General features: G+C 44.6%; 1 protein-coding gene across 1 annotated transcript in view; it reads right to left on the bottom strand.

Annotated features, from left to right (window-relative positions):
- LOC147751601 (solute carrier organic anion transporter family member 1C1-like) overlaps nt 1-25,533 on the bottom strand; it is a 569,256-nt gene that overhangs the window by 307,434 nt on the left and 236,289 nt on the right. The gene's annotated exons all lie outside the window — the stretch shown is intronic.

Below are 25,533 nucleotides of genomic sequence, written 5' to 3' on the forward strand. Positions count from 1 at the left end.
TTTAGATGCGGTTGTTTTGAAGCCAAAGAGAGATATTCATTTTTCCTAGAATAAATGTACTATTTTTGGTATCACTACTGACGGCTTCAGCAGTCGCACACAGCATTGTATAAAATAAAACATTAAGTGGGCTTTGGCTCAGCCCATTGCTCCTCATGGTTCCAAGTGATAAGATCGCTCAAATGACAGCAGGTGATTTGGCGTCGCAAGATGACCTTTTGCGACATGATTTTGCGCATCTGCAAACCATTTCTCAAATACTTGTGTTACTAAAATCATGAAAATTGAACAACATGCATTTTACACATGTAATTCAATTACATTTTCAAACACATTTAATTTTGAAAGTGCAAAGCCTAAAAAGAAACAGTTATCCAGTACCAGAATGCATGAAAACGCCACTTCTAATCCCCACTCGGATCAGCGAAGCAGAAAGCAGGAGACGGACTACTGGATCGAGTTACAGGTTCTTTTTTATTTCAGTTCAGCTGGTGGAAAGTGCACAACGCGTTTCGGGCTGAGCAAGCCCTTGTTCACATGCAATGACTGGTTGTAACTTTTTTGATTTTATAATGCTTGGTCGCCCGCCTACAACCACCCTCTGACCAGGTCATGTGACCATGAACATGGACAACATACTATACAATACAATTCTATGTGCAAATACGCAAAAAGAACTTTAGAGTTAGCCGTTTAAAAGCGACCACATACACAACATTTAGAAATAAAATTATAAATATTTCTAATTTACAGATATCACCGGATAAATCCTTGGCTGTGCAAAATAAACCATCTTATTACTGTATAATACATCATACGTGCACATCAGTATGTCGAAGCAGAGGATCTGTTACTTGGACAGGCGGGTAAACCTTAACGTGCTGCTAAAAGTGACAAAAAGTCCATGTTTAAAGTGCAAGAAGTTGAATAACATGTGCAATAAATCGGGATGAAGTGCTATAGTGAATGATAAAACAACCTGTATATATATGATAAATCAATGCTATCTAAACAATTAAGATAAAACCTCATTTTGTCAGATAAAAAGCATAATAAAAACATTTCATATTGGTTTAGGAGTTTATCATTTAAAAGTGATAAAAACACCCTGTGTATAAAAAAGTGCTAAAAAAGATCTACTAGAAAAACAGGACATTAAATATATTTCAGTCAAGAGGTCTTTATTCGATTTGCATCATAAAAGACAAAATACATAAAAAACAGTTCGTACAATTTTACATGTAAGATAATAAATAAGTTGCATTTTAAAACCATGTTAAAAAAAGTATTAGATTTAGATAATGATGTACAAAGGACCCCTGACTACATAAAAGCAATACTAAGTTGCAACTAAAAACTCATAAAAACAAATACAATGGGAACTTCATTTACCAAGGTTGCGAATGCGGAGTGACCAAGCCCAACTCACAAATTTTGCTACACCAATGGCGATAGGGGCAGAAGTATCAGTTTTTAGAATCCTAGTCGCTGCAACCGCAGATCTAGTACCTAATAAGCGGCAAACTGGTAAAAGCCAAACTTTTCTGGGTAACGAGTACATGGGGCAGCAGAAGAAAAAGTGTTCAATATTCTCTACTGCTGTTACACAGAAAGGACACTTATCGCTGCCACCAGTCTACCAGGAGTGCGTAAGCCCCCGCAAGGGTAAAGAGCCTACTCGTAATTGGTGATACAGTTTACGATCATTTGGCTTGGTTATTAAGTCCCAGTAAGCTTCGTATTTAGGGACATCCTTAACAACCTAAAATTCCAATGACATGGTAGGACCAACAACCATGGTGGATCTCCTCTCAGCGATCCAGTGCCAATAAATATCTTTGAGTGCCTTTTTTGATGGAAAGGTAGCACGTGCTGGATCAACCCATAGTGCCTCCAGGCTCAGATTTTTCAAAAGCATCCTGAGATGAGAGAACCAGGGTACCCTATGGGCCCCTTCAAGCCCCCTCACCTCAACGATGGCCTCAGCAAACAGGGATAATTCGAGTGTAGTCCACAGACGACGCCAGAACGCCAGTGGTCTATACCGTATCATGTCCTCGATAGATTTAACACCTAAATCAAGCTGCAAGGGTAAGCAAGGTGTTGATTGTGGGAGACCAGTTGCCATTCTGAGGAACCTATTCTGAGCCACCCTCAGAGTGGATAAATCACTATACCCCCACAGTTCTGCACCGTAGATAATTGCAGGAATTATCTTGAAGCCATACATTTTTACCAACGGTGCCAGAGGTTTAGTGAGAGATTTTGCGTGCTCCTTCAATAAGGCTCCCCCAAGTTGAGCATGTTTCAGGGTCATAAGATCCAATTGGGGTTTCCAGCTCAAGTTCTCACTTAATGTGACACCCAAATATGTAAAGACCTCCGTTTGATCCAAAATGGCTCCGCTCATCGTCACCTTGGCCTTAACAGCCTTGGGGCCTCTCAGAACCATAAATTTGGTCTTGCAAACATTCACCTCTAGCTCATGCTCGCTACAGAAACACTCAAAACGGGCCAGCGCGGACTGGAGGCCCTGCCTCGTTTTAGAAATAATAAGAGTGTCATCCGCGAACATGAGGAGGGGAATTTTCCTTCCAGCAAGGGAGGGGGCGTCCGTTGGAAAGTTAGAAAAATACTTAGTCACCCCATTAATAAACAAAGAAAAAAGGGTGGGGGCCAACACACACCCTTGTCTAACCCCCTTGGCGACTTTGAAACTGTCGGTGACCTCCCCTGGACCGCCCCATCTTACTTTGGCATAGGTGTTTGAATGCAGATTGATAAGCAGCGCCACCTGCTCTTTGGGCATGCCCAAATCCAACAAGACTTCCCAGAGCTTAATCCTAGGCACTAGGTCGAAAGCTGACCTAAGGTCCACAAATGCCGCAAACAGCAGTCCTCCCCCTAGGTAGACCACCTTCCAATATAATAGCATAAATCTAAAAACTTGCTCTAGGGTCCCCATATGTTGCCGAAATCCCGCCTGGAGAGGACTTAAAACATCATAATCTGAGATCCAACTCTGGATCCTACCCAGAAGTAGGCGAGCCACAATCTTTTGTACAGCATCAATAAGGCTAATAGGTCGGTAATTAGCCGTTACTGAGTGGCCACCCTTCTTATGAATTGGGAGGATCTCCGCCCCCAGCCAAGAGTCGGGGACTTTCGCACCCCTTGCCAGAGCAATGGCTAAAAGAACAATGTATGGGACCCAAAGGTCCTGTTCCTGCTTAAACAAATCAGCTGGTATACAGTCAGGTCCAGGTGCTTTACCCCCCGGGATAACCCTTAATACTGCCCTCACTTCAGTAGAAGTAAAAACCAGGGCTTCGTCAATAGTGATGGGCAGCAGAGTGGCAGAACTAGTGACATTCGCTTTGAATTGGTTCCCATAGTATTCGACCCATTCCCTTGGCTCAACACAATTTGAGGGGGATGTATCCTGTGGGCGGTTGCCCCATTTAAGCTGCTGCCAGAATTTAATCATGTTATTACTCTGGCAAGCCTCCAACAGTTCCTTCCATCGGGTCTCGTCCCAGTTCTTCTTGGCAGTAGCCTGCACAGCTTTGTAGGTAGCCCTGCAGCTGCGGATTAAGCTCTGATCTCTTGACTTTAGAGCCGCATGCAGCACCTTTTGCGACTCCCTGCATGCACTGTCAAACCAGGTTAGGGGCTTCAACTTATTTCTTCTTGGGCCAGTGCACTTAACAAAAAGAGTTTTAAGATTTAGAAAGAGATCCCTATGTAATGTGGTGATATTATCCAGAAGGGCCGACTCTTGGCAGATCCCACTGATTTGAAGCATTGTATACCCAAGCATGGTTCTAATCTTTGACAGAACCTCCTCATCGAGGGCTAGTTTAGGCCAACTAACCCTTCTTTCGTTATTAGATAGTGAGACCTGTGGCAGGGACGCCTCTGCCACAGAGAGCTCTGCAAAGGTACCTTCTTTGATCGATAGAACCAACGGATTGTGATCGCTCTCGGCTCTACTTACTACCACCATATCCAGTAGACTGGGCCACATTTCCACATTCACCAGGATATAGTCAATGCGGGAGCCAGATCTGCCGTTATCGTAGGTCATTGCCCCCATCCTATCGGACTTCAATCGCCCATTGACTGCACGCATTCCCTGATTCAAGCATAGACCCTTCAAAAATATGGCTGATTGGGACCATTTCTTAATAGGTTGTAATTCCAAACCCGGGATGCCCCATAAAGAATCCTCATCTTCGGTGAGCATACCATCATCCAACCCCAGAGGTTCAAAACAGGTATTGAAGTCCCCCAATACCACCCTATTTGTATTCACCGGCAATGAGCTTAAGAGACCCTCCAACACGAGTGCAACAGGTGAGCATTTTTCCCCTTGGATGCCCCGCATATAGATATTTACAATCACCATATTCAGTCCCGAGGACGATTTTACCCGTATGGCCAACATATCGGGGTTGTCCAACGGGAGCTCCTCCACTGTTACTCCCACATGTTGGCGTACCCAGATAGCTAGACCACTCACTGGTCTGCCCCTTGCACCTTTCACAGCTGGTCTACAATAGTTCAAAAAGCCAGCGCGAAATATAGGCCGAGTGGCCCAGGTTTCCTGGAAGGACCAGATATCAGAATGGTCTATAAAGGTCCCCCAGTCAGGCAGATTAAGCTTTGATTCAAGGCCAGCAATATTCCAGGAGCACATCCGTAGCAACAGTAAACACTGGTCAGTTGCCCCCATCCCACCTCCCGCCGAGCTAGATATGGCTGGGCAGGATGAACAGAGAGTTGGGCTGACACCAGTGCAAGAAGGTAGGGAACTTACAGGTAAGACTGAAAATAATGATTCAACATGGGTGGGTTTATCAACATTTAAACCAACAGATATCCCCTGTTCAGGTCCCACTAGAAATGAGCAACAATCAACGGAAGGGAGTGCAGTTGCAGGCTCAGTGGATTGCACAGATAAAAGACTCTTATATGCTGTATGTAATAAAGAGTTTGATGTCAGAGTCACCATGCCCAGTAGACTGCAAACAGAGTACCCTGGCTGTCAATCACACCCATCGAAACAGGAGAAAATATCAAATCTGTTAGAAACTTCTAACGGGGTAAATGGAATCAAATGATCCATTCTCCTGTTCCCATGTAAGTGATCCATCCTCCCTGGAGGCATACTATAGCTTCTAACGGGAACTGTGTTCCACCCAAGATCGTTCCTGATGGGCAAGGGTCTAGGAACTTGCCCCGTGTAACTGTTATTAGATGGCATATACATGTTACGCTGTGTATCAGCTAGTCCTCCAGGGTAGAAAGGGGGAATCACAAGGGATCTTGGATAGAAATATGTTAAGTCATATGGAACTATGGCATTGCTCAAATTCCCCGTGGGCCCATTCAGTATAAATCTGACTGCCTCTGGGTCTCTAAAATGTATTACAATAAGGTCTCCCATAAAAAAAAATTCCCTGCTGCCCAGCCAGGGGAGACGCCTGACGTGAACTATCTCTCCATTAATATAATATGGGAGTGGTCTATTTTGTCCTAGCCAGTGCATAATTTTATTTTTTAACTGGGAGTACCCCTCCCTTTTACCAGCCTCTAGGGTAGGGACTTCTGTAAGCATGACCACAAAAGGCACAGCATCGGGAGGTAGTTCAACAATGGGGCCCTGCAATTTATCCTTGGTAGGTAAACTCAACCTTCCCCTTCCCACTCGCTTGTTCAGGGAGGTCTGATTATCCCCTCCCTTCTAAGGTTCTCTAGCAGCCTGTGCAGCTGATTTTACTGCTGTCACCAGAGGGACCTGTTGGTGAGCTCGTTGGGTTGCTGGTGCTCCGGAATGGGTATTAACAGGGGGTTTATTAACTTTGTTATTGCCCTTGATAGGGCCCTTGGGGGCAGCCGGGGTCGGGACAGGAGCAATTAGAGCCTGAGCTGTGATCGTCAGTGGGGAGACTGGCTTTTCGGTGATCATGGAAGGCCCTGCCCCAGCATTATCGGCAAACAATGACTCTAGGTTCCCAAGCCGTTGTTCCACCCTCTTCAGAATATCTAGTATTGGGAGCATAAAGGACCTAAATAGGTCGTCAATAGAATCCCAAGAGGTACCAGACAATAAGGTTTTCTCTAGAGGGGGAGAGACTGGCCTCACTTCACATAATGAATCGGTAACAGGCATTATATCATTTGTATCTAACACCACAGAAGCCGATGGCACTACAGCAGGAATTACTGGGGCCTTAGCCATAGATACAGCTAGAGCATTGGCTTTTAGGGATTTGCCAAACTCAGAATGACTGAGCTTACACCTCTGAGGTATCCCCCTCCCCCTTCTCCTTTTAGATGGTGGAGGGCCATGAGCTTTGGGTACATAGGACAACTTGCCCTTCTTTTTAGGTAACTCCCTAGCTGGAAGAGAAGGCACGTTAATTACATCTAGTCCTGTAATGGGAATGCTTGGGGACAGCACATTGGGTGAAGGAGCATTATTTACAACAACATGAAGCGGCGAAGTGTCTCTAAGAAATAAGGGGAATTTGTCCAATGACAGTGGGTCTTCGCTGAAAATGTCAGAGACTGTGTCCGGCAGAACGGGTACAGGCACCAAATCCGACAAAGGTCTATTTTTCAAGGATTTGATGGAGCGACGACGCTCAATCCTGCGCTCTGCCATCACATTATCCTTGTCTCGGTCCGTAGCAGCCCTAGTAAAGTAGCTCTCTAGAGTTCCTTTGCTGCCCCCCGCAGATACCGATTTGTCACAGATAGTAGACATAGTGAAGATGTCCTACCTTCCCAACAGCCTAATGGGCTTATAAAGGCGAAAGAGGGATGGCCCGTCCCGTCCTCCTCCGTCCCCGGACGGCCACAGATGGCCCGCCCTTTGCCCGGGCTTAGCCCGGCGTCCCGCTCGCGTCCCGCGAGGGAGGGTGTGCGCCTATTTTATGCGCCTCCCGGTGCTTGCGGATGGGGCGCGGTGCCTGCTGGTGGTTGTAGTACCCCTGGCCCGCCCTCCACACTGCGGCAGCTCTCCAGGTGTCCAGGGAGGCGTGCGGCGGGATGCGGGATGCGGGAGGCTCCAGCGGCAACAGCGAGGCGGCAGGTAGGCAGTACAGTAACTTTTTCACCAAAGGAAAAGGGCCACAGCAGGACCCAACAGTAAGAAGTTCCCCTGCTCTGCAGGGTGTGCGCCTATTTTATGCGCCTCCTGGCGCTTGTGGATGGTGCGCGGTGGGCCCGGTGCCTGCTCGGGGTTGTAGTACCCCTGGCCCGCCCTCCACACTGCGGCAGCTCTCCAGGTGTCCAGGGAGGTGTGCGGCGGGAGGCGGGATGCGGGAGGCTCCAGCGGCAACAGCGAGGCGGCAGGTAGGCAGTACAGTCACTTTTTCACCAAAGGAAAAGGGCCACGACAGGACCCAACAGTAAGAAGTTCCCCCGCTCTGCAGGGTGTGTGCCTATTTTATTGCGCCTCCTTGCGCTTGTGGATGGTGCGCGGTGGGCCCGGTGCCTGCTGGGGGTTGTAGTACCCCTGGCCCGCCCTCCACACTGCTGCAGCTCTCCAGGTGTCCAGGGAGGCGTGCGGCGGGAGGTGGGATGCGGGAGGCTCCAGCGGCAACAGCGAGGCGGCAGGTAGGCAGTACAGTCACTTTTTCACCAAAGGAAAAGGGCCACGACAGGACCCAACAGTAAGAAGTTCCCCCCTTACTTAAAGGAGCTGAGGAACTGGAAGACGCAAATCCCTGGCTAACAGGGAACCTGACTAGCCATGGGAAATCTTGTTGTCAGAATAGAGGATCAGAAAATCATTTCACTAGAGATTATCCCCCCAGGCAACAGGGAACCTGACTACCCGGGGTCATAGAACGCATATCAAGTGCATGGGTCTGTAACTGGGCAGTCCCATTATAGAAAGTTATGCAAGTCCTCTGTATTATTCATCCCATGGGGCCACTTGCTATCAAACTCGAGGATCATGTGGACTCCCGTTGTCTTAATTTAAGCTCTCTACTGCCTCCCCTGCAGAGTTTTGGTACTGCTCCCTCTACATAGTACTTTAAACAATTCACATCCTTGTTGTGTTTGTTTTCGAAATGGCGCGCCACTGGATAAGACGGATCGCTGTGTAAAATGGCTCTGAGATGCTGTAAAATCCTAAGGTGCACCTGTAGCTTGGTACTGCCTATATAATTAAGGCCACAGGTGCACGTCAGGACGTACACAGCATATTCCGTTTTACACGTGTGGTTGCCAATGAACAGAATTTCTTCAAAGCTAAGTACAGTAGTGGGTTTTATTCACACCAAACGTGCAGGCTCTGCAACTGGAGCATTTGCGAAACCCTGCTGCAGGTTGCAGCCAAATGGTTATTTGTTTTAGTTCTGGACTGCTCTGATCCAGAACCGCTCCCATACTACGCGCTCTGCGAAAAGTCACCAATGGTTTGGGCGGTAACATAGACCCTAGGACATTATCCGTAAGGACAATAGACCAATTTTTGTTAATGATATTTCTGATCTTGGATTCCTGATCACTAAAGGCTGTTATGAATCTGGGACAGTCATTTGGCTTTTTATCTGCAGTCTGATTATATTCTAGAGTAGGACTACTGACAATATCAACTGGGAAGAGACTCGCTCGTGTTCTGAGACTAGCTCTAGCCAAAGCTTGGTCAAACATAGAGTCTGAGTAACCCCGGACTTTCAGCCAGTCTCGTAATTTCCTCACAAATCTTTCAAAGTCGTCAGTAGAGCTGCAAATTCTTTTTAGCCGTAAAATTTCTCCAAAGGGAATGCTATTGATGGTATGTTTGGGGTGGAGACTTGAGGCAGGTAAAGTGGTATTGCCTGTGGTCGGCTTTCTGTGAAGTGTGGTTTGTATTTTATTGTTGTCATCTATATAGATTTTAACATCTAGAAACTCCACCTGCTTAGCACTGATATGTGAAGTAAATTTCAGATTCAGGGAGTTATTGCTAATTTCTTCAATAAAAGAAATAGCTTCTTTCTCTTCTCCTTGCCAAACAATAAAGATATCATCAATATACCGCAAATATTTGATGATTTTTTATACATATATATATATGCCTTCCTTTATGTTTAGACACACTACAGCATGCTCGGGTTAAAAAAAGAATGGTTTTATTGGCTCACCAACATCAGGTAAAACGTTTTAACAGCCGCAGCTGTCATAGTCAAACCTTCTGTAGTCTCCATTTTTGTTTACTTTTATACATGTTCCCAGAGACAGTGACAGTGCAATATTAACCTTAAAGTGTCAAATGCTCTTTAATTCCAATGATGCATTGAACTATATGCACAAACATCATTTTACATACAGCATTATATTCAACCATAATAGATTGGACAAAGATGGCCAAGGCCTTCTATGGAGGGGTCACATCAATGAATCATTAAGAAATCACCCTCACATGTATTTGTAAAGAAGACCATGGCATAATAAAGGGCGATTGCCCAATGCCACACCGCCATCTACAAACACTTTGAGAAAATTGAACTGTAATGTAATGTCACCTTTGTGATCAAAGACCTTATACTGGACTACTCGGCCCTAGTTTATAAGATAGTGCATATATATATGCATTTACTATACATATTACCTACTGGCCATAGCCAGTAGGTAGTTAGTTAGGACCTAGTTTCCATAGGAAATCCACAACATTCTATTTTGAATACCTTTGGCGCAGATGGACGAATCTTCGGAAAATTCTTAAAGAAAATGGCCTGCTCCGCTCCATTCCTTCCCTGAAAGTTTGTGGGTAATTCGTCAAGTGGGGGCCGAGAAAAAAGGGGGTCCCAAAACGTGTTTTCCCCATGCAATTTTCCATAGGACCTTTAGCCAGGGCTACAGCCTGAACGGCTGAATGGAATTACACCAAATTTGGCAAAAAGGTAGAGTTCGCTTCGCAGATTGTGCTTTTAGTTGAATGGTGTAAATCCGTTCAGTGGTTCCTGAGAAAATCAAACGTAAAATCATAGTGATATCCAGAGATAAAGTACTATACTCTGTACTGTACTCTGTACTGTACTCTGTACTATACTCTGTACTGTACACTGTACCTTCCTGAGCACAAGCTGCATGGTCATTGCTCAACTGTCTGTCAACACTCCAAACCAGGAAGTGTTGGGAGCCATCTTGTGCCTCGGTAGAACCGAGGCAAAAGAAAGCAGTGAAACAAACATGCAAAACACGCAAAGGGGGCAGGGTAGAAACACCCTGATCCCCTAGGCCTGTTCAGGGGGTTCCACAATGACCCCCCAAGGCCTAAAAAAATTATTATTATTTTTTTAAATCATGGGGTATGATACTGGAGGTTCCTGGTGGGCTAGTTGACCCCCAGGGACGTCCAGTAGGCAAGGGGAATTAGTGCCCCCTCTGTAAATGCACCAGGGGGCTGCATTGCAGAGAGGTGTAAAAAGGGGCATGACCTAATTACACCTCTCTGCAATGCAGCCCCCTGTCGCATACTGGAGGTTCCTGGTGGGCTTGTTGGCCCCCAGGGACTCCCAGTATGCAAGGGGAATTAGTTCCCCCTCTCCAAACGTGCCAGGGGGCTGCGTTGCAGAGAGGTGTAAAAAGGGGCATGGCCTCATTGCACCTCTCTGCAATGCAGCCCCCTGGTGCATACTGGTGGGTCCTGGTGGGCTAGTTGGCCCCCAGGGACCCCCAGTATTCAAGGGGAATTAGTTCCCCCTCTGCAAACATGCTAGGGGCCTGCGTTGGAGAGAGGCGTAATGAGGCCATGCCCCTTTTTACACCTCTCTGCAATGCAGCCCCCTGGCGCATACTGGAGGTTCCTGGTGGGCTAGTTGGCCCCCAGGGACCCCCAGTATGCAAGGGGACTTAATCCCCCAACTTAGAACACACTACAGGGCGCGTTTGCACATTGGTGAAGATAGGGGGCGGGGCTTGAGGTGATGGGAGTGCAAACATGCCCTGTGGCGCGTTTTTAGTTGGGGAATTAATTCCTCTTCAATCCAGAGGTCCCCTAGGGGGCAACTAGTCCAACAGGTATCTCCAGTAAGCGCCACGAAGCTGTGCTGCAGAGTGTTGTAAAAAGGGGGTGTGCCCTCTGAACACCTCTCTGCAACACAGCTGCCTGGCGCATACTGGAGGTACCTGGTGGGCTAGTTGACTCACAGAGGACCTCAGGATTGAAGAGGAATTAATTCCCCAATCTAAAATGCACCACATGGTGTGTTTGCACACATGTTACCTCTGGCCCCACCCCTTCCTTCACTATTGAGCAAAATATTCCTGTAAAATCAGACGAACTACGAATTCCGATTTACTCACCTGTTATCACAAGAAACGTCAGTACTGCATCTTTGAGCGCACTACTGATCCTGAAAAGTAATTCTAACCATACTTACAGTAACTTGAATTTCCTTCCATAGGCTAACTGACTGGTTTCGCTTGGAAATTTTTCTCAGTGTGGAGTTTTGGAACTTAAAAAAATTCCTCAAAAATCAGTCGAACTACGAATTCCAATTTACTCAACTGTTATCAGGAGATACCTCCGTGCTGCATCTTTCAGCTCACTACTATTCCTGAAAAGTAAATTTAACTGTACTTACCAGTAACTTGAATTTCTTTCATAGGATATCATTGCCTGCTATATAAAATATACATTAATGAAAATAATATTTAAAAAATATATATATATTACAATTTCCATATTTTGAAATAAAAAAATTCAATTTATATCAAAAATATGTAATGTAATTTAAAAAATAAAATATCTCTGTGACACCACAGTCAGCACCTCCAGACGGGAAGGGCCCTCACCAGGGTCGGTTTTGGGGTGCTCTTCTGTCAGAACTGCCAATCCCAGAGCCATGGGTCCCCCCACTTTGTACAGTCTCCATTTCCTCCACCTCAACCTGGGCTCCAGGCTCTCTTTGGGAGTAGTACCCCCAGAATCCTGAGCTTTCAATGCACCCAGGCAGCAACACCTATCAGCTCTTCTATCACCGGATGCATCCCAGGATGCAGTAAATGTGCATCTGGGAACTGATTTTGCCCATTCTCTGGGCCACTTCCCACTCCACTCCATTTGAGGCATACCAGAGGCATAGAGGCATAGGGCAAAGGAAGTCCTGTCCATGGCCTTGGCTATCCTACACATCTCTCTGGCATACTACTCTAGTGAAATGAGTCCTCCCACCCCTCCATCATGGTATGATAATCATAGGTGTCTATTAGGAACGAAGGGGCATGAAAACCCATTTTACCCACCTTAGGGACTTCTCTGTGCCACCTTGGACTACCTTTTCGATCTGCTGGGGGGACTTGAACCACACCTTTTTTAGGGTGTCTCCCAGTTACTTTTTTGGGCACTCTTGTGTATATCCAGAGGTCTGTATCCTTTACAAGTTCCCTTGATACACTGAGCTTGATATCGATCAGCTGTTGGCGCAAATCTGTAAAGCAGTTACTGAGCATGTGCTCTCTCATGATAAGGTTTAACTATTTACCGCAATCTCACATTGTTATTGCACACCCAACCATTCAGTGCCTTACTAGAGTACTCCCCAGAATCTACCTAAGACTGGTTACAGAGCTTGTGACTGTCCCTAAACCTCAAGTTGTATTTCTCTGTGTTGAAACAAACTTGGTGATAAATACTGCTTTCATGGGGTCATAGATTATCTCGTCAGCTACAGCTAGCCCATCATGTTATCCTTCCCCACAGCTGGCATGTGCCTCCATAAACAAGATGTTCAATATTCCTCTGGGAACCTAGGCATCCTAAGGGCTACCTCATAGGCTGCCAAACACTAATTAATATCATCCCCACCATATAACTGGTCACCAGGAATGTGGACCCTTTTCTCCCCATTCTATACTGTGCTGTAACTCCCATTATTGATGCTGGACCCTAAGAGCTGTTTAGTTTTTAGCTCCAGCTCTCTTAGACTTAATTCATGAGCTATTAAGATCTCTTCTCCTACAAGGCTCTGTCAGCCTTCTTTTACTGTACCAAGTTCTCCTCTACCTCTTTCTTTTTCTCTTCCAGGGCCAATTTCATTTCCTCTTTGCAGGGACCTCTTTATTGGCAGCTTCCAATTTCAGTTTGACAAGCTGCAGCGTGAGCTCTCTTTCAGCTCTCCCGTTCTACATTTCCTCAGGGGTCAGGTTTTTGGAAGACACATTGCTCAGTAAAAAAGGGTGCCTTACTCCTGTAGGCAGGACTTCCTCCTCCTCCTGCTGCAGCCATTAGCCTGTGGCTATGTCTTCTCCCTCCTCATCCTTCATCCTCATCATCATCCTCCACATTCACCTCCTCCTCCTGAAGGTCATTAACCTCCCACTCTCTTGTTGCAACATGCATCCAGTGGAACTCCTTATAGACTCTGACTAATATCTGAATGTCCACTTTTCTGGCTCCACTACTCCAAGTTTAGCCTTCTCCCCTTGCACAGCTTCTTCAATTCTGCCATCTTGAGGTTTTCAATACTGCCAAACTCCAACTCAATTTTTTCAAACAGGTATCCCAGTTGGAACAAATGTGAGACAGCAATTGAGTTTCGAAAAAAGAAGAAATATTGTAATCAATTAAGGATAATTTGACAGAAATTGATTCTGATGTTAGAATATTATTAGGGATTTGTAGCTTTGCACAAATCACTCTGTGGTACTGCACTAATACAAGTACTGGATCCCACTAATGAACATCACTGTAACAAAAATTGGGCATCATTTATTAAATGTGTTGCATCACTGCGGGGACACAGCGAAGCAACACTTTTCAGTGCACCATACTTGCGACACCATAGATGTGCCGTATTTTACTGTATGACGCTCCATGTCACAAGGGTTTGCAGATACGTCAGTGCTCCTGACGTATCTGTAGGTGCAACATTGGCACATTGATGGAGTGTGTCTGAAAACAGATGCAAATCAAGCAATGTGTCTTTTCACTTGGGGTAAGTCCCATGTGAAAAAAGCCCAGAGTCACTCGTAGGCATAAGGATTTAATGCAGTGATGCCGTAGAAGTGGCACAGTAAAAACTCATAAATTTCACTGCATCACTTCTATTTGGCTTTGCTGCGATGGAAAGCCGACCCTCCATACATTATACCTCATGCAGGTATAATGTAGCGCAGGGGGTTACAAAGTGACGCATCATCCTAGATGTGTCACTTTGTAAATATGGCACAGTGTGGCACTTTTTTTATGCCGCCTCAGAGTCACAGAAAGTGATGCAACAGCAGTGTAAGTGCCTCATAAATAAGGTCCATAGTTCTTAGTTGAAAATGGTGGAAGCCCACTCGAATAATAAATAAAATCTTTGTAAAGGTGAACTACAAAAGTCACTAAATTAACCAGTGTTTAACCCTCTAGTAGCTTGGCACAAAGTAATCAGACTTAACTTAGAGGCTATGTATAAAGTATTTATGCAATACTCGGGCAGTAATAAAGTGAAACCCCAACATAAGAAAAATCTGAAAACAATTTAGACACAGAGAGTAAATAAAAAATGACATCACAATAACAAAAATACAATTAGTAGAATCAGACTTATGACTTGTTAAAGATTTAGGAGAAAATAGAAGCTAAAAGCACAAAGAACCACTCTGTGTGGGGAAAGTCATGAGTTCAGGCTGGCATCAATCAATCAAGTGCAGATCAGGTACAGGAACCCGGTCAAACAGGTTGCATAGTTAGCTTCTCAAGTCCAGCACAAAGGGTGGCATTTGTGTCTGTGTGGGCCGCAATGTGGGGGCCGCAATGAGGAGCTAATTTGTTTGAGGAGCAGGTTGGGCATCAGGGACAGTTGCTGCTGTAATGCAAAGAAACGACCTTTGTTGAAGATTCGTGTTTGTGGTTGATGAAGGCTGTTGGTATTAAGAGCAGGGCCTGCTGGCGCTTTGCATTGGTGGTGGTTGCAGGCAGTTGATCCTGGATGAAAAAAGTAATTTTGCCATCTGGAGGAGACAGAAGATTCTGTATCTTCAACTTTTTTCCAGGGGAACTACAATATTATGTCAGCCAAGAATCAAGGACCTGGGGGTTAACTCTTGGAGATCAGGACTCATTGCAGCAGGTGCAAGAGGTATTGCTGAGGTAGGTCTAGGCTGGGGCAGTTGGTGCTGGTCTCCTGGACAGGTTCAAGGATGCCTCTGGAAGCTTATTGTGTCCCCGTAGCTCAAATGGAAGGTCAGGCAACTTACCCTTGAAGTCAATTCTGGGGAGCCTGGGTTCAAGGCAAGCATGACCAGTTTTTCTTCTTCAGACATTCTTCTTTCTGAATCTGCCACAGGAGCGTTTCCCCCTTCCCCGGGTTTGGCTCTAAATCGTCTAGGGAAACCAAGATACGTGCAGGCCTGGTGCCAGGTTCCTGTGAGTGAGCTGCAGGCTTAGCCGTCTGAAGTATAATCAGAGCATGGAACTGCTTCCCCAGCCATCCTGATAGGAGGACCCACTCCCCTTACACCTAGGCCTTCTTTGTTCCCATGTCTGGAAAGAATACACAACCCACAACAGGAGAGTCATTAACTACCATGTGACCCAGGATTTTAGCAGAAAGGCACATTTGGTTTTGGTGGAAAAATAACAACTGTCTAAAAATGGCATTGCACAATAGTAACTTAAAATCTGATTTTAATATTAAAGAGGATTTTAAATTAGAATCCATTTTGACAGCAAACAGCATTTCTTTATCTGGTCCCCAAATTAGCACTTATTAAGTGTAAGAGGGTAATCCAGTGTTAGTACATGGGAGCGATTGCATTACAACAGTGACACTTTTAATTGTAGGAGTCTTTCAGTGCCAGAACATGTTAAAAAACTTAAACAAGCATGTCCTATATTTTAAATACCATCTGAGCAGATAAGGTTGTAAAATGTACTATGATGTTATTTGTTCCCTGCTATCCTTGATCCTCTGTTTCAAATGTGTTGCTTGTATCACATACTTCTACTCTCTGAATATTCTTCCAAGTATGATCACCTGGACTAAAACTGATCTTTTGTAACATAAGTTATGCACTCCCTTCGGTCCTTAACACGATGCTGAACAGTAGACATATGTTCCACTTCTCACTATAAGGACTTTTATGAACTTATATCTAGAACCACATATTTTGGTTCTTATATGACCGTCTTTTGTTTTGCTGTCTTTCTAAAACCTGGTCTTTGATTGGATTTGACGAATTTTAAACAATTGGTACTTTTCTGGAGATTGACTATATAACTATTGACTGAGATGTGCGAAATGTTCTGATGAGCTTATCTGACTCAACATATCAGATGGTATGAATCTTTATCTACATGGTTACCTGCCCCATTACCATATTACTACTGAATGACTTGTGGTTTATCTGCTTTTGGAAAATATAAATGCTTGTTTAGATACAGCGGGACATCTGTCTTTAGATATCCTACTTTTTAGATCACATGCTGACTGGATACTTACTAGTTTGCGGATACCATTTGGGGTTTATCTGGCAGCCTCGTCTCGCCCCTGATTTATTCGTATGCACTTAAATGGATATATGTAATGTGGCTTGGAATATACTTATTCCGCTTGTACATAGATTACTGTTGCAAGATGGTGGCGATAAAATTTGTTATATACGTATGCCAATTAGGTTTTATCAATAGCTCTCGTCTTATATTTCTCAACTATAATATGATCTTTTGAATTTATTTTCTGGCATTTATATGGATAAACATTATATGGCCTGGGTAATTAACTATAATCCACCTATAAATTATGGCTTAAATATGGTGATTATATATTTTTACGTATAGAAAGAATTCTGTTAGCATCTTCTTACTAGGTGGGATACACTATCTTGTATACGCAGGCATGCATATATTGGGGTGGCTTTTAATTTGCTAAATATGATAGGATCAGAATTATATATTGATACATCTTATATTCACACAACAAAAGATGGTGGCCACGTAATGACGGGCTTTTTTGACCCTCGGCGTAACAAGTGGGAATACAATTGTTTTCAAATTATATAAGGAAGGGCACTTGACATAATGGTAGCGAGACGCTGGTTGCAGATGGGAGTACTCTCCACTGGAATACACTCATCAACACCTCACTGCTACAGGGCACCGTCCCCCCAGCTGGAAAAGGGCCATCGTTAATGCCCTTCTTAAAAAACCTCACCTGGATCCCACCGAGCTTAGCAACTTCCGGCCCATTTCTCTCCTGCCCGTAGTCAGCAAGATAGCTGAAAAATTCATAAACCAACAGCTCTCAGCCTTCCTGGAGTCCAGCGGACTCCTTCACGCCTACCAGACGGGTTTCCACCCTGGCCAGGGCACGGAAACAGCTATGATCGCAGTAGTGGAATCATACCTTTCTGACTCACCTACTCAAGGCCCTGGGGATCTCTGGGTCAAATCCTTCCTCCATGATAGATCCTATCAAGTCCTCAAGGGAACGTCCAGATCTCAAGCAACTCCCGTACATTGTGGGGACCCACAGGGCTACTCCCTGAGCCCCACTCTTTTTAATGTTTACTTGTCACCCCTGGCAGAGCTAGTCACCCCCCACAGAGTGAGACTAGTAACATATGCGGACAACACCCAGCTTGTCGTCTCTCTCAGCCAGTCTGACCACCCCCCGATAACCTCCTCTCCTGCCTACAAGACATCTCCCACTGGATGGATGGCTCCCATCTCAAACTTAACAGTGAAAAAACCGAAATCCTGGTACTAGGCAATCAGTCCCTCTTCACACCGGAGTCCCTGTGGCCCCCTGTATGGGAATTGCCCCGGCCCCGAAACAGAACATTACGAGCCTGGACATGTGGCTTGACCAGGACCTGTCGTTTGAAACACAAGCCAGGAAAACTGCAGGGTCCTGTTATGGCATCCTCCGCACCAGCCGCAAGATCCTCCCCCTCCTTCCCCATGATGATAGGAAACTCCTAATCCAGAGTCTCATACTTTCCAGACTGGACTACGGGAATGCTCTGTATTTGGGAGCTCCTAAGAAAATCATTGCAAAATTGCAAGTGGTGCAAAACTCCGCTGCCAGACTCTTAACCGGCATTAACAGTAGGTGCTCTGCAAAACCGGCCCTTAGAGCACTCCACTGGCTGCCTATCCAAGAAAGAGTCCACTTCAAAACCCTCTGCACCGCCCATAAAATCCTCCATAACAATGGCCCCACATCCTAAAAAATTTCATCATCCCGCACAAAGCCTCAAAGAACCTCAGATCTGCCCACCTCCATCTTGCACACATCCCTAGGATCAGAAGAGCTCACACAGGAGGCCGTCTCTTGTCTTTTAATGCTTCTAAGTTATGGAATGCCTCCCCCTGGCTCTGCGTTCCGAACCCAACCATCTGACCTTCCGAATGCTTCTCAAAAATTGGCTTTTCCCATAACCCCCTTCCCCCCTTCGTCAGCTCATCCACTAGCACTGGGACGCTCACGGGCAGCCATGCAGTCTATAAATCCCTCTATCATTTCATTTCATTTCCTATTCAGGTGTGATACTGATAAGATGAGAGTCGTGTTTTTTCGGACAGTGGTCACGTTTTTATTACTTTGGAAATGATGCGCTGACTGTACTTTATCCAGTCAGTAAATTTCGATTTTTCTGAAATGCCATATTTGCAATCATGTTAGGACGCTGTTCCAACTCTTTAAATTGATATACATAGTACTTGGATTTACAGGTTTGCTTATCATCTCCATGGGACATGGTTCAATGTCTTTTCTTAGATTGATATAAATGGTATTTGGGCTCAAAGGTCTGTTTCTAATGTGCTGCCAAGACACAAATAATTAAGGGGCTCTGTCAGTAATAATTTGCTGTGTGATTATGTTGCTCCTCTTACTTAGGGGAGCATTATTGCCATTTATAATGACAGGCTTTATGCTGACACCATCCCAAATCTCTACTTTCAAGTAAAAAAGTTAGTAGTCCTAACTTTACACTACTAAATGCCTTTTGTGAATACAAAAAGTAATAAGTTCAGGATTTTATCTCAGATTAGTTCTGTGACTCGGCCCCAATGTTTTCTATAGTTTGAGATAGCCATGCACCCCTAGTAGCTTTTTTAAGAGCATTCAGTACCGGCAACAGAGGTGCTCACATCACAGTTTCAGGGTATTAAGACGTATTTGTTTTTTTCAAATATTCCATGTGTCACTATAGGTCATCTGTTAGGCTGATTACATTTTGCATGCATCCTGCACAACATATATCAGTGAATATTCGCAACAGTGCAGTTACAACTTAGACAGTTTGAAACTCGTAAACTGCACAGAATGACAATAATTTAGTCACATGTAGTCACATAAAATCCACTAACTACTGTGTCCCTGTTCAATAAGACTTTTGCCCAGTTTACTTGTGCATTGGTGACCCTTAGTGCATGTAGATGTAATTTGTCTGGCTAGTTTGTAAAGAATATCCTAGAGCAAAGGTGTAGTCAGAAAACACTGACTTTCATTTTCAAATTTTCACACTTACAGCCCTGGGTTTGAGAGAGTTAATACACCTGCTGCAAGATTTATGTCAAGCGCTTAGGCCATAGCAACAACACTGGCAGCCTAGCTCAAATTGTATCTGTTTGAACTGGGTGACAAGATTACTGATGAGCTAGGTAACAGTGAAAACTATTTGGGATAGTGCTTCAAGGTGAAATAGCACTGTTTCACCGTGGGACTCTGAGTAGAATCTTTAATGTGTCTTTGCCTTATAATACTGTGCATAATTTGCATTATATACTTCTACCTTTTGCCTCCCATTAGATGAGATATCCCTACCTTTGGGTGTAATTACTGTATTTATGTCCTCTTAGTGGAACAAAACTAAATAAGAAACAGGCCTTAGCTGTAAAATCCTGACTCTCATAGAAATGGAGGCGATTGGTTGTACTGCAAGTGGGTGCATGAAGGCACAGGACTGACTAGAAGATTTATGGATGCGACTGATTTCTTGCTGTCTGGTATATGGCCCTTGTTGTGTTAGATAATTTACCAATAGATTATGAAAAATCTGAAAACATAATCTATTTTTCTTGTCCTTCTCCTAAATCCTACCTGGAAGTCTAATAGGATCCTGTTCTCAACCTTATACCTCATGAACAATCTGGAAGTAGAATTTATTGTTGCAAACTGGCAATTAGCCTGATGGCCCTGAAATTCCAAGGAGTATCCTAGATCCTTTCTAAGTGTTGTGCATTTCATATTCCACTAGGACTCAGTTTGAGAGACGTTTAATGTTGGGAGCCCATATATTAGATTATAATGCCACAATTCATTGATGATAATTCCATACTTTCAGACTTCCAAACAGGATTCTGTCCAGGAAGAGGTGCATAATCTTCCCTCATTGCCATCTGGGATGACATTAAGAACACCGTTGACTGGAACAGGGTAGCCACACTACTTCTCTTGGATCTCTCAACTGCCTTTGACACAATTGACCATGACACTTTAATAAAAAGACACTATAAGGCCGACATAATGGCAACTGCTCACGACTGGATCCCATCCTACCTTCAAAACAGAACTAATGTTATCCATACATCCCCTTCTCATCCAAACTGTACTTCACAAAAGCTCGGGTCCCTGAAGGCTCTATCATCTCACCCATGCTTTTCAACAACTACATGAAGTCATTATCAGCATTGATACATGAAATTTACCTCACATGCTATAACTATACAATTTACACACAAACACTCCTTAAACTGGAAAACCCCAAAGACATTGGAAATTCACAACTTTTCAGCAGCCTCAGCGCAGTTGATCAGTGGATGAGATGGAGACATCTCAATTTGAATGCTGCCCAAACTAAAATACTCACATGTGTCGATTGGAAATATTATAACCCACTTGCTGCCTGACCAGACAATTTGGGAACATCGTCTAAAGTATCTAAGGAAGTGATAAACCTCTGAACTGCTATGGATTCCAAGCTATCAGTGAATGCCCAAGTGAACAAACTAGCAAGATCCAGCGTTGTTACTAGAAAATCTCTGCACTGCATCTTCCCAACCTGGGATTTCCATAAAAGGTCCATGCTATTATCTCTCTTGTTCTGTCTAAACTTGATTACGCTAGCCTTAACCAGAGATCATCTTTAACAACTATAAAAAGACTATAATGGATTAAGAACTCTGCTGCTAGGCTAATCTTCCATATAAAGTCACAAACCCACAATTCCCCTGCCTTTAAGGCCCTACATTTGTTATTGGTTGCCAGAATATCCACATTCAAGCTGCTTTGCATCACCCTAAAAGCGATGAATGGAACAAGGCCACTCTTCATCAGGAATGAAATAACCAAATACATTCAATAAAGAAACTACATCTATAGATTCGCACCTCACCTCAAAATCCTACCATACCATTCCTACATAAATGCAGTTGATTACTTTCAGGAATACTTTTCTAACCACAGGACTGGATCCTAGATTCAGTTGCGGGACCTAAGCTGTAAACAGTTAAGTAAAAGCATTTTGGTTACAGGGGTAATTTGCAAAGGATTCAAATGTATTTTCAAAGTTGACACCAAAACTTTTCAGAGAAAAACTAGCAATGTTATCCTATGGAAGGAAATTCAAGTCACAGGTAAAGTAGGTTCTTGTTACTTTTGTAATCCAGTACTGGACTCCTAGGTTCAGAACTGGGACATCTACCTAAGACAGGTAAATATTTGCATTTCAGTAGTTGGTATGATGTTTAAAGAATATTTGTAAAAATTGAAACTTAGAAGACATTTCAGAGAAAAACAGTCAATTTTTTCATATGGAAGAACATACAAGTCATTGATAAGTACAGTTAAGATTACTTTTGCGGTTCAGTACTGAACTAGAAAGTACAGCACTGGCTTCTCTCATGATCTCAGGTGAGTATTTTGGAAATCGTTATTCTGCTGATTTTAGAGGAATATTTGAAAGTTTCAAAACTCCACACTTAGAAGAAATTTCAGAGAAAACCAGTCAATGTTAGCCTATGGAAGGAAAGTGAGTTATCGGCTTTCAGGTGAGTACTCGACTGGTGAGGTTAAGGTTCTGGGCATAGACTCAGGGGTCTCCCAGGGTAAAAAAGGTACAGTTGTTACACCCTCAGCAGCACAGGTGCAGTCGGGTGCAGAGAGAGTAGGCCATTGCAATCCAATGGAGGTTAGGGGGCCTTTGGTTGGTGGCTGCAAGCAGACAGGCCACGCGGCTGTGGGAGCTGAGCTCCTGGTCACTTACTCAGGGCAAGTGGGAAAGTAGAGTAGGGTAGTAGTTGCACTTCCAGCGGCACTCGGGCGACTGGATGCCGGGTGCTTTTGAGCCATCGGGCACTCAATGTTATCCAATAGGAAAGTTAAAAAGTGAACAAAGGCTGCAGGCTGGGGGACGAAGATTCATCAGGTGCCACCACCACTTGGAGAGGTAAGTTTAGTTCTTGAAGAAGAGGTGAGTACCCCAAAAGAGGGCACAGGGCACAGGGGGCCGTTGGGCGCCGAGTGCAGGGGTGTCTTTGGTTGTCGGGAAATCTTACCCTCGGCTGGTCTCAGTTGGGTGGATTCCCTGTTTCTGAGGCTGCAGGCGTCATCTGGGTCGTTGAGGAAGGTCTTTGGACACTGGACTTTGGGTCCCAGTCACCGGGGGAACATCCTCATGGTCTTGGATCACTGGGGCATGGGCCGGGCTCGATGAGTGCAGAGTGGGCTGGATTCGTGGTTCCTGGCTGGCACCAGAGGTATTGCTGTTGGTGCAGAGCCTCTGCTCAGGGGAGTCCCAGTCTTTGAGAGGGTCCAGGTTTTCTAAGATTGCTGTGCGCAGGAGTCACCGGTATTTATCAGGGGCAGTTTCCAGGGTCGACAGGCCGGTAGGGCTGGGGCCAAGTCAGTTGGTATTGTCCTGTTGTTAGCAGCTGCACAGCGGGTCTTCTTCTTCTTGATCTTCTTTCTTGTTTTCTTATCGGGATATGAGGAAGGGAGGTTCAGGGTGCTCCTAAATACTGAATTTAGGGGCATTACAGGTAGGGCAAGCAGGGACCAATTGGTCCTTGTACCTGGGTGGGTACACCCCTTAGTCTGCTCCTCTCCTGTGGGAGGGGGGCAGGCGCATAGCTGTTATGGGGCGGGCTCCACATCTTCATGATGGCCGGGGCCCGGGGTCATGCTTCACCTCACCTCTCCAACCTGAGGGGTGGGGTTGACACCGGCTGGTACCCCCCCTTCCTGACGTAGGGTTACCCGCCAGTTCTCCCACCAGAGTGGGGTCAGAACTGGTGGGGGCCAGTTGCTAAGTACAGCAAGTGGTCTGGAGAAGCTCACAAATGTGGCAGGCCTTTGAAGCCTCCCCCTGCCCATTCTGGGGGAGGAGACCTAGCACCTCGCCCAGGATGTACATTTTTGAAGGCCCAGGAGAGCGGGGGGCTCTTGACCCAGGGGTCCAGCAACATGTCTGCTGAGTGTCAGCCTACAAAAGGGGGTGGTGATGGACGGAGCATCTGAATCAATCAAACACTCACACCCAGTCAAAAGATCTGGGTTTAATCCACCACCGTTCTTTAGCCCACTCTGCCACCCCAGTTCAGACATGGCTATATACAAATCAGTCTGACCCTGTGCCTCATGGGAACAGTCCAGCCCGAACTGCCAAGCCATGTCTTCCCTGGACCGGAAACAAGCTTCCGAGGACCGGTTTCTGGCATTCCAGCCGTCTTCAGCCCGGCTTGCTTGAATCCAGTGGTCCTCGGAAGCAGATCTTTTGACTGGGTGTGAGTGTTTGATTGATTCAGATGCTCCGTCCATCACCACCCCCTTTTGTACCGTGTGTCAGCCTAGGCAGCTGCTCAGACCAGACGTGGATTATAGGTTAGGTTTTCTAGGGGCATCTCTAAGATGCCCTCTGGTGCATTTTACTTTAAATCCCACACTGGCATCAGTGTGGGTTGAATGTGCGGAGAAGTTTGATTTCAAACTTGTCAGTCTTCAGTGTAGCCATTATGGTGCTGTGGAGTTCTTAATGATGACCTCCCAGAACCATATACTCCTAATGGCATCACTGCACTTACAGTGCTCAGGAATGGCCCTGGGTACTGTTGTGCACCTGTGCCCACACTACTTGCATAGGGCACCCAGCTAGAGGGGTGACTGAGGTATGCCAGGGCAGTGGGTCTTGTGAGCAAGGCACACAGGGATGTGTCCCATGTTGACTTTTTGTTTAGTACTGTACTTGGACACTCAGCCTGCAAAGACAGTGTGTGGGTGTCAGGGTACAGGGCCCCTAAAGGTGGCACAATAGGTGATGCAGCCTTTAGGGGTCTTCACTGGTCCCCATGCCCTGGGTACCTGGGGTACCATCTACTAGGGGTTGACAGGTGGCCAGAGATGCCAATTGGGTTTTAGTTTCAACACTGTTTTAGGGAAGGAACACAGACCCTGGGCCCCTGGTTGGCAGGAGCTCAGGGCACCCTCAGTCAAAGCACATCAGCAGTTCAGCAAAAAGTTGGGGCATACCAAAGCAACAAAGATGGCACTTTCTCACAATACCAAGATATGTGTACTCCTTTGTATAAATGTGTTTTATAATCATGTGTATAAATATATAGATATTCGTTAGTTCTGCTTAACAAATGTACATATTTCTTATAGTTACAATATTCTATGTTTGATATGTAAATAGGTCACTGAATAAATGAGTACTTTTTTATCATAACTATTCATCTACAATTGCTTCACTATTGAATTAAAAAATGATATAAAAACAAATAAATTAGTTTAAATTACAGCAATACTTCACAGTCAGAGTTTATTACATATAACTTAAATCTAGATATATTACCTCATTTATACATATATAGATATCATGTACTTATGTATCTTTATATTTATTACTTTACTCCTAATTCAGCATCTCCAATGCACTACCCTATAACTCACCCTATACTTCTCTCTATATATCCTCTACCTCCACTCTCTGATTCATCCCAAACCTCAATCTAATACTATGAGCCCCAAAATAACTGTTTCTAGACCCTTCTCTTCTCTAACCCTCCTTGCATCATCTCAAACCTCCATTCAGATCTCACAAACAAGCCTTTCTAAACCGTTCTCTCAAAATTTTCCCCCTCTACCCATCCCAAACCTACTCCTGTTGAAATCTTGTCCTGTTGCTATGATCTCCAAATAAATACATTCTAGACCCTTCCCTCTTCTATTCCTCCACTATCCTTTTTAATCTACCTAACAGACTCACAAATACACACTCACATTAATTTCATATTTTGCTGAACTAATTGACCACTAATTCTGTTTGAATTAGCCTGCTACTCGACGAAAAGCAGCTTGGTACCCCTGATTTTTCAATCAACATAAGAGCCTCACATATCTATTGCTTAAATTAATTTTATATTTCCCTATACTAACTCACCACTCTTCCTTTTTGGAGTGCAACTTACCGAAAGGCGCGTTGATGCCGCATCAGGAGTAGTAAGTTTTACATAAATGCAATTGTAAATACAATTACAATACATATATATATATTTATACATATAATATATATGTATTACCTACTGGCGATAGC

Source organism: Lissotriton vulgaris, chromosome 1_1 (genome assembly GCF_964263255.1).
Source record: "Lissotriton vulgaris chromosome 1_1, aLisVul1.2, whole genome shotgun sequence".
Taxonomy (NCBI): Eukaryota; Metazoa; Chordata; class Amphibia; order Caudata; family Salamandridae; genus Lissotriton; species Lissotriton vulgaris.